The sequence below is a fragment of the Ailuropoda melanoleuca genome, chromosome 5 (assembly GCF_002007445.2).
Source record: "Ailuropoda melanoleuca isolate Jingjing chromosome 5, ASM200744v2, whole genome shotgun sequence".
Taxonomy (NCBI): Eukaryota; Metazoa; Chordata; class Mammalia; order Carnivora; family Ursidae; genus Ailuropoda; species Ailuropoda melanoleuca.
In genome coordinates, this window is record NC_048222.1 from 117,600,910 (window position 1) to 117,611,953 (window position 11,044).

General features: G+C 33.3%; 1 pseudogene; it reads right to left on the reverse strand.

Moving 5' to 3' along the window:
• Nucleotides 1–309: 309 nt before the first annotated feature.
• Nucleotides 310–2,215, reverse strand: LOC117802473 (annotated as a pseudogene).
• Nucleotides 2,216–11,044: the final 8,829 nt, after the last annotated feature.

Here is an 11,044-nt window from a genome sequence, read left to right on the forward strand (position 1 = left end):
AAAATAAACACATTTTATACTCATGCATTATGCTCAAATACACAAAATTACTGAGTTCACCCTACAGCTACAAAGCAAACAAGTTATTCTGGGATTAAATTTTTGGGTTAAATAAATATAGCAGTGAAACCATAAAGAATACTTTAATGACTAAAGGCAGACCATTTGGCTGAAAGTAAAAGTGAATTAACTTGTCAAGTTTTCTTTTTGTTCTTTCGGTTGCTGGGTAGCTATCAAAGACTCAGTACATTTCCATCTGTGAAAGAAAGATAATCTATTGATATATGCACACTCATGAGATAGGAAGAATCACAGATGGGAAAATTGAGACATGACAGATTTAGAAAGGCTTTCCTTGGGTTGGGGTGGCTGTGGCAATTTCTTAAAATAAGACAATAATGAAGTTTGCCACATTAATTGACTCCTTCACAAACAATTTCTCTGTAGCATGCAACGCTGTTTGATAGCATTTTGCCCAAAGTAGAACTTCTTTCAAAAGTAGAGTCAATCCTCTCAAAGCTTGTCACTTTTTTATCAACTGAGTTTATGTGATAGTCTAAATCCTTTGTTGTCATTTTAACATTTTCCACAGCATCGTCACCAGAATTAGATTCCATCTCAAGAAACCACTTTCTGTCCTCCTTCATTTGAAGCAACTCCTTATCTCTTAAGTTTAATCATGAAAATTATAAGAAATTCAGTCCCATCTTCAGGCTCCACTTCTAACTCTAGTTTTCTTACTATTTCTGCCACATCTGCAGTTTTTTCCTCCAATGAGATTTTGAACCCCTCAAAGTCGTGCGTCAGTGTTGAAATCAACTTCTTCCAAAGTGTTGATATTTTGACGTCTTCCCATGAATCACAAATTTTCTCAATGGCATCTAGAATGGTGAGTCCTTTCCAAAAGTTTTCAATTTACTTCATCCAGATCCGACACAGGAATCACTATCTATGGCAGCTAAAGTATTATGAAATCTTTTTCTTAAATAATAAGACTTGAAAATAGAAATTACTTCTTGATCCATGGACTGCATAATGATGTCATGTTAGCAGACCTGAAAACACCTAATCTCATTGTACCTCTCCATCAGACCTCTTGGGTTACAAGGTGCATTGTCAGTGAGCAGTAACATTTTGAAAGGAATCTTTTTTTTCCCCCCTGAACAGTAGGTTTTAGCAGTGGGTTTAAAATATTCAGTAAATCATGTTGTAAAAAGATGTGCTGCCATCTAGGCTTTGTTCCATTTATAGGGCACAGTTAGAATAGGTTTAGCATAATTCTTAAGGGCTCTAGGATTTTCAGAATGGTGGAAAAATGAGCATTGGCTTCAACTTAAAGTCACCTGGCATACTGATCTCTAATAAAAGAGTTGCCCTGTCCTCTAGAGCTTGGAAGGCAGGCATTGACTTCTCTTCTTTAGCTAAGAAAGTCCTAGGTGGCATCTTCTTCCAATAGAAATCTGTTTCATCTACATTGAAAACTTGTTGTTTAGTGGAAGCACCGTCATTAACGATCGTAGCTAGCTCTTCTGGATCATTTGCTGCAGCTCCCACATTGGCACTTGCTGCTTCACCTTGCACTTTGATGTTATAGAGATGGCTTCTTTCCTTAAATCTCATGAACCAACCTCTGCTAGCTTCAAGCTTTTCTTCTACAGCTTTTTCACCTGGCTCAGCCTTCATAGAAATGAAAAGACTTAAGGCTCTGCTCTGGATTAAGCTTTGGCTTAAGAGTGTTGCTGGTTTGATTAATGTAGACCACTAAAACTTTCTCTATATAAGCAATGAAACCATTTCACTTTTTAATTACTCTTGTGTTCATTGGAGTAGCATTTTTAATTTCCTTCAAGAACTTCTCTTCTGCGGTGCCTGGGTGGCTCAGTCAATTAAGCATCTGCCTTCAGCTCAGGTCATGATTTCTGGGTCCTGGGATCAAGCCGCACATCAGGCTCCCTGTGGAGCAGGGAGCCTGCTTCTTCCTCTTCCTCTGTCTCTCTCTCTCTCTCTCTGTTTCTCATGAATAAATAAATACAATTAAAAAAAAAAAGAACTTTTCTGCATTCAAAGCATGGCTAACTGTTTGGTACAAGAGGCCTAACTTTCAGCCTATCTTGACTTTTGACCTGCCTTCTTCATTAAGCATAATAATTTCTAGCTGTTGATTTAATGTGAGAGATACAAAACAATTCCTTTCACTTGAACACGTAGAGACCATCAAAGGGTTATCAATTGGCCTAGTTTCAATATTATTATGTCTCAGAGAATAGGAAGGTCATGGAAAGGGAGAAAGATGGCAAAGGGCTAGTCAGTGGAACAGTCATAACACACATAATATTCATTAATTAAGTTTGCCATCTTATATAATAAAATAATATAATATAATATATAACAATAATGAAATATAATATTAAATATAACATTTAATTATATTTATATAATATAAAATAATTAATATAATAACAATGAAAATTTGAAATAATGTGAGAATTATCAAAATGTGACACAGAGACCAGAAGTGAGCAAATGCTGTTGGAAAAATGGTGCCAATGGTTTTATTCAATGCCAGGTTGCCACCAGACTTCAATTTGTAAAAATTGTATTATCTGTGAAGTGTAATAAAGCAAATGCAATACAATGGGGTATAGATCAGTGGAGCAGAATAGAGAGCCCAGGAATAAACCCTTGCATGTACATTCAAATGATCTTTGACATGAATGCCATGAATATACAATGGGGAAAGGACAGTCTTTTCAACAAATAGCATTGGGAAAACTAGATATTCATAAGCAGAAGAAGGAATTTGGACCCTATCTTATACCATATTAAAAAATCAACTCAAAATGAATTAAAGACTTTTTAATTGGAGAAGAAAATGCTCTATTTTGCAGGAACTCATCACAAGGCAATAATAGATAAGACTGCAAGAAAAAGAGAAAGAAAGAAAGAAAGAAAGAAAGAAAGAAAGAAAGAAAGAAAGAAAGAAAATGAAATAGATATGTTGAAATGAGGGGAAGAATAATCTAACCTGAGAGTTGTAATTTATAGTAGGGAAATGGCATTTCAACAATATGTATAAAATTATATAATTTTTATCTTGATGTATAAATGAGATAAATCATAAGAATATGTTCTAATAACTTAGTGATTCTTAATTTTCCAATAATAAACTGCTGTACATGGTGTGTTAATCTTTTTAATTATTTTTGAGTCTTGTTTGCTAACATTTTATTTTAAATTTTTATCTAATTCATAATTAAGATTGGTTTATAGATTTTACTGGTGCAATTTTTGTCATGTTTTACTATCATTGTTTTACATCATAAATATTTGAAAAATTATCCTTTTTGTTGTATGCTCTAGAATAGTTTGTTTTTATTTTTTATCTATTTTATTTTATTTTATTTTTTTAAAGATTTTATTTATTAATTTGACACAGAGAGAGAGCATGCCAGAGAGCACAAGTGGAGAGGGAGAAACAGGCTCCCCTCTGAGCAGGGAGCCCAATGTGGGACTTGATCCCAGGACCCATGGATCATGACTTGAGCTGAAGGCAGACACTCAACCAACTGAGCCACCCAGGTGCCCCTAGAAATAGTTTACTTTTAAGTTTTTTAAAAAGATTTACTCATTTATTTTAGAGAGGGAGAGAGAAAGAGTGCAAGTGTGAGGGAGAAGGGTTGAGGGAGAGTGAGAAAGAATCTTAAGCAGACTCCTTGCCAAGCATATAGCCTGAGAGGAGGCTCAATCCCATGACCCTGAAATCATGACCTGAGTTGAAATCAAGAGTTGGATGCTTAACCTACTGAGCCACCCAGTCACCCCAAGAATAGTTTAAATAGCATTGGAATTATCTTCTTTACAATTCTTTAGGAGTAATTAAATTAAACTGTCTGGGCCCGCCTAGGGTTTTTTTTGTTTTGTTTTGTTTTGTCTTTTGTTTTTTGGGGTTTTTTTTTTAGGGGATAACTCATGGAAAAATATCTGTGATTCTTCTGTCTAAATCAACATGTATATTACTTTTCTCATTTCCAGAATAGACTGCACCAATTATATTTTCATGGAAAATGATCAGATTCATTGCAATTTTCAAATATGTTTATATACAATTAGCAACTCAATTTACTACAAATCTTTCTGTGGTTCCTGTTCTACTTTTTATTTTCCAATTTTGCCAATTATTCTTTCTTGCATCATTATTAGAGAAGAGTTCTGTTTCATTTTTATTTTTTTTTATGGTGTGATTTTTTTTTTCATTTTGATCAATTTTTAGTTTATGTTTCACGATCCACAACAGAAAGTTACCCTCTAGTTTCAGGATTCAGAATCTGTATGTAAGCCATCACCTCTAATTCTCACATTCTTTTTTAGGTTTTTTATATTTTCTGTTTGTTGTTGTTCTCTTGACCTTGTCACTATCTGAGAGTGGTGAATTAAAATATTCTACCATTGTTATGGTAGGGATGAAGAAAAAAATGCTCCATACTTAAAATTACAATTATAGACATAAGTGTCTTTCATAGCAATTTAATTTGTTCCAGAAATCTTTATTCACTAAAAAATGACACACAGAATAGAATGTATTTGTATGTGTAGCTTTAACTTCCATCTTTAGTCATCGTAATGTTCTTTCTGTGACTTGATTCCAGAGAATTATAAAAATAGATTCACAATGAGATTGAAATTTCTTATCTGCATTTGAGAGTAAATTCAAAATAATTTGACATTATCTCATATCTAAGTTATTTATCTTACATAATTAGTCATGTAAATGAAATTATGACACTGATAGAAAATGTATATTATTCAAATGCAACTTTACAGAAAACAGAAATGTGTTTCCAATTTAACATAATATGATTTTATGGTTCAAAAATGGACTATTTTTGAAAATAGTGTTACGATAAGAAAATCAGGGGCTCTTGGGTGGCTCCATCGCTTAAGGTTAAGCATCTGCCTTTGGCTCGGGTCATGATCCCAGGTCCTGGGAATCCCTGCTCAGCAGAGAGTCTGCTTCTCCCTCTCCCTCTGCCTCCTTCCCTCTGCTCATGCTCTCTCTCTGTCTCTCAAATAAATAAATAAAATCTGTTATATGCAACTAATGAATCATTGAACACAACATCAAAAACTAACAATGTACTATATGCTGGCTGATAGAAACATAATAATAAATAAATAAATATAAATAAAAACAAAAAAACAAAAAAAAGTCATGGAAAAAATCAGTGTTATGAGGAAAAAATGAATGGAGTCTTCCAAATATTGTACTTTTTTAGCATCAATTTAAAATAATTAAAATCCTATGATAAAGAGTATGTTAAAATCTCCACATATACAAAGTTCTGGAAAATAACTTAAAATAAAGAGCAAAGTTTTAAAAAGTATATACATGCTTCTATGAAAATGAAATTATTGAAATACTTCTCTTAAAACAAACACTTTACTGACAACAGCAACAAAAAACTTTGGTGGGTAGAACTGTAAAAGTTTTTTGTTGTTTCTTGTTTCTGATATAATTTTCAGATATATTCCCATATACTGACTATGACCAGGCTAAATTATTTGGAGAGGCTTATGAACTGGAAATTACAGTACATCTTTTCTGAACCAATAAAAGAATCCTGGATGAATTCTTTTCTTCTGTCAAATGAGATATTCAGAGGACTCTCAAAGAATAAGAGAAACAGTTTTCCCTGAAGGAAGCTGCATTTAACATCACCTTTTAAAGACTAGAGGGACGTTCTTCCCAATAATACAGGTAGATAATAAAATACAAATAGAAAAATCACTTCAGGCTGTAACAAAATATACCAGCATGGAGTTATGTTGTTTTTCTTACACCTTATAAAAAGTCAAAATCCCACTTGTTTCAATTTTTTCGAGGACTAGGTAAAAATCAACAAATTCTGTTCATGTTTGACTCCTTTTCTGCATTATCTCCTATTGCTGTCACAACCTGTAGTTTTCTAGACTCTAGTTTTGATGAACAAAACTCTTCAATGTTTACTTACAAGCTTAGAAATAAAATAAATCAATTGTTGATTCATAGCCTATGAAAAGGGTCTTTTTTAATCTGTCATTTCTTCTATATTTTATAGTTATAAATTCCGTGCAGCAACAATGTATGTATATAAGCAATTCAATGTGTACCATATGTGTTATGTATCGTGAAAATACATGTGTGCATATGCAATATATACCATAATGTATATTACATATATAATATGTAACAAGGCATAGAAATATAGGCTGTATTAGGAAACATGGCTATATACATGTATAAATGCAGCTGTGATGAGTTTCGCCCCTTGAAACCTTAGTAAAATTAACAACAGCAACAACAATAATGAAAGAGGTTGACTTTTTAGTTATAAGATAAATAAGTCTGGGATCTAACATACATAATAGTTACTATAGTTAGTAATAGTCTATTGTGTACTTGAAATTTGTTTAGGGAGTAGATCCCAAGCACTCTCAAAAAAAAAAAGTTAACTATTTGAGGTGATGGATATGTTAATTAACTTGATTGTAGTACTCATTTCACAATGTTCACATATATGAAATCATTACATTATACATTTTAAATATATTGTGATTTTATTTGTCACTATACCTTGATAAAGCTGAACAAAAAAAGAGGAAAGCTAGCGTTATTGTTAACCTTAAATTATAAACCCAACCTCATGCTACAAATACAGAAGGATTATCTGTAAACAGAGAAGCTTATATGACAGTCTGGGACATTTACTTCAAGCCTCCTACAATTGAAATTAGAATAACCTCACTAATATCTTTTGGATTAGCACATCAAGATGTATTCTATTTAGAAGTAAGGAAACTCAACCATTCATATTGGGACAAGAAAATATTATAGTGCAATACAAAGTTGTCAAAATCCATGACAGGGGTTAATGCAAAAGTAATATCAATGCAGTATAAACTGGTACATTGCAAAGTGTTACAGATTAGCAACAATAATACAGAAATTTCAGTTTAAGATTCAGAGGACAGTTTTCATAATTTTAGGCAGAATTCATAAGAAATTATGAAAAGATAGAAACAAAGGAAAGACAGAAATCTAGTGGAAAAAGCAATTTTCGCTAACAGATAGTAGAATTACAATGGAAAACCTAAGAATTGATAAAAATCAATTCTGAAAAGTTAAAGACTCTGAAACTTAAATATTCTCCATTTCCCGGAAATATTAATGCAGAATCAGAAAACTTAGAAATACTCTGAATGTCACTTACACTCAACAATAAAGAAGAAAATGCTCATGTATCCAGAATCAGGTATAAATATCAAGTCATTCATAAGCTAAAATGTGCTGGATTGGATTTAGGCTATTCCACAATTAGATGTCACTCCATAATAAGACAATACAAAAAACAGCATTAGACTTTGAGAAAAGCAGATCAGTGTAAGTCATGGATTCTACTTTCCAAAAAGCTATCTTTCAAATGAAAAAAGTCAAAAAATCCATTCTCATGTACGTATGAACTCAATAACTACATATTTTTTAAATTTTTATTTTTTTCATAACTACACAACTTTGAATTTACTTTAAACATATATTTAACAGATTAAATCAAGTAAACAAAATCAAGTAAGCAAAAAGAAGAGTTAAACTGTCAGAAGAATTTTTAATAAGCACTGTACTTAACTGTAATATAATCACATAAAGAAGAGACATAAATTCTAGAACATTACTGGGAGTAGAAAAGTAGAACAAATTGCAAATCTATGTACTGTGATATTGATAAGGATTTGCATATAGCATTCAAAGTTTAAAACATCACTATAAGTAGAACCCAAAATACCTTATTTCAACATTACCAGTGGGGTCCCAATAGTTTAATTTTGCTTTTGTTTCCCTTGCCTCAGAAGATGTATCTAGTAGGAAGTTGCCTTGCTGACCTCAAAGTGGTTATCACCTATGTTCTTCTCTAGGATTTTGATGGTTTCCTGTCTCACATGTAGTTCTTTTATATATTTTTAAAAATATATTAATTTATTTATTTGAGAGAGAGAGCATGTGTAAGCCAGTGGGTGGAAGAGCAGAGGGAGAGAAACTTCAGGCAGACTCCTTGCTGAGCACAGAACTCTACATGGGGCTTGATCCCATCACCCATGAGATTGTGACCTAAACCAAAACCAAGATTCAGAGGCTTAACTGACAGAACCACCGAGGTGCCCCTTGATTTGTCATACATTCTGAAAAGCTTCTGCACAGCAAATGCAACCATCAACAAAACTAAAAGACAACCTAAGGAATGGGAGAAGATATTTGCAAATGGCATATATGATAAAGGGTTAATATTCAGAATCTATAAGGAATGTATCAAACTCTAAAAACAAATAATCCAGTTAAGAAATGGGCAAAAGACATGAATAGGCACTTTTCCAAAGAAGACATAAAGATGGCTAATAGGCATGAAAAGACGCTCACTATCACTTGTCATCAGGGAAATACAAAACTATCATGAGATACCACCTTACACCTTTTAGAATGGCTAAAATTTAACAACACAGGAAACAACATGTGTTGGCAAAAATGTGAAGAAAGGAGAACCCTCTTACACTGTTGGTGGTGCAGCCACTCTGGAAAAGAGTGTGGAGTTTCCTCAAAAAGTTAAAAATAGAGCTGCCCTATGACCCAGCAATTGCACCACTAGGCATTTACCCAAAGGATACAAAAGTACAGATTCAAAGGGATACATGCACTCTGAGGTTTATAGCAACATTATCAACAATAGCCAAAGTATGGAAAGAGCCCAAATGTCCATTGATGAATGGATAAAGCAGCAGCAGCATATATATGTAATGGAATGTCACTCAGCCATAAAAAGGAATGAAATCTTGGGGTGCCTGCATGGCTCAGTTGTTTGAGCATCTGATTTGGTATCAGCTCAGGTCATGGCCTCAGGGTCATGAGATCGAGTGCCACATCTGCAGTCTTCGAGGAGTCTGCTACTCTCAGTCTCTCTCTACCTCTCCCTCTGCCTCTCTCCTTGCTTGTTCTCTCTCTCTCTCTAATATAAATAAATAAAACTTAAAAAAAAAAGTACTGAAATCTTTCCATTTGCAATGTCTTGAACGGAGCTAGAGAGCATTATGCTAAGCAAAATAAGTCAGCAAAAGACAAATATTATATGATTTAACTCATATGTGGAATTTAAGGAACAAAATAAATGAAAATGGGGCAGGGGAAGAGAGAGGCAAACCATAATACAGACTCTTAACTATAAAGAATACACTGAGGGTTGCTGGAGGGGAGTTGGGTGGGGGCTGGGTTAAATAGGTGATGGGGATTAAGGAGTTCACTTGTGATGAACACTGGGTGTTGTGTGTAAGTGATGAATCACTAAATTCTATTCCTGAAACTAATATTGCACTGTATGTTAACTAACTAGAATTTAAATAAAAACCTGAAGATATAAAAAAAAATTACCAATAGGAAATAGGAAGAAACAAAGCAAAACAAAATAAATCACACATACACAGACACACAAATATAAGGCAGAGAATAGTTAAGAAAGCCACAATATTAAAAGCTTTAAAAAATGATAAAAATAAGCTTAGATGAAAACATATTAACATGTGGCTCTAACATATATTTAGAAAAATATTTAAATCATATGAATTTACTTATCAAAAGGAAAATATACTTTTTTATATGTTTTTTATATGGCATGTGAATCTCAATAAAAATTTCAACTAAAACAAATTAAAATAGTACGACCACTTTGGAATACATGTTGTAGTTTCTTATAAAACTAAGCATTCAGGCACCTGGGTAAGTAAATCAGTCATTTAGTATCTGACTCTTGGTTTCGGCTCAGGTCATGATCTCAGAATTGTGAGATCGAGCCCCACATCAGGGCCCAAGCTCAGCAGCGAGCCTGCTTGAAGATTCTCTCCCTCTGCCCCTCCCCCTGCCCATGCTCACTCTCTCCTCTCAAACAAATAAATTAATAAATCTCTTAAAAAAAAAAAACTAAACTAAGCATTCAATTGTCATACAACCCAGAAATAACATTCTTGGCAGTTATTCCAGGGAAATAAAAATTTATATTCATGAAAATACTATATATGAATACTCACAGCAGCCTATCTGAAATAACTCTGAACTGGTTTTCCAGCACAGATATCCTTCAACAAATGAATGGACAAAGTGGGGTGCATCCATAACACGGAACACTACTAAGCAATGAACAGAAAAGTTAACCCTTGACAGACAAAACAACTTGAATACATCTTCAGGGAATTGTACTAAGTGGAAAAAGCCAGTCCCCAAAGGTTATAAATTTTAATTCCACTTAAATACTATTTTGAAATGAAAATTTTAGAAATGGAGAGCAGATGAATGGTTGTCAGGAGTTAAGAACGGGGAGAGGGTGGGGGTGGTACTTATTGTAGTTATAAGTGAGCAACAACATGAGGGATCTTTGTGGTGGTGAAACTGTTCAGTACCTTGACTATGGTGGTGGATACATGAACCTATCCGTGATAAAATTATACGGAACTACATATATACACATATATACACAAACACAAATGAGTGTGAGTAAAGTAGGAAAATCTGATTAGATTGGTAGATTGCATCAATGTCAATTATCTGTTTTGGTATTATACTATAGTTTGCAAAGTGGTTCCATTGGGGAAAACTGAGTAAAATGTATAAAGGATCTCTCTCTGCATTATTTTTTTTTTTCTAACTGCTTGTTAATCTACAGTTATCTCAATATAATTTTTATTTTAAAACAGAAAACACTCAAATGAGATTAAAATAACACTAAATACTTAAAGACAAACTGAATAAAAATTGAAAAAATATGCTAGGCACAATTGTGCTTTAGAGAAAGAGGAGGGAGGTAGGCAGGCATAGTTATAAGTGGCCTTATAAATGGTCTTATGAAAAGTGGAAGAAATGAGGACTACAGTAGCTATATATATTTTTTTCACTTTGTTATGTATTAACCATATGCTACTTTCCTCCTCCACATTCCTGTACTATAATTTTAATAAGGTGAGCTTTGGGTGGTTA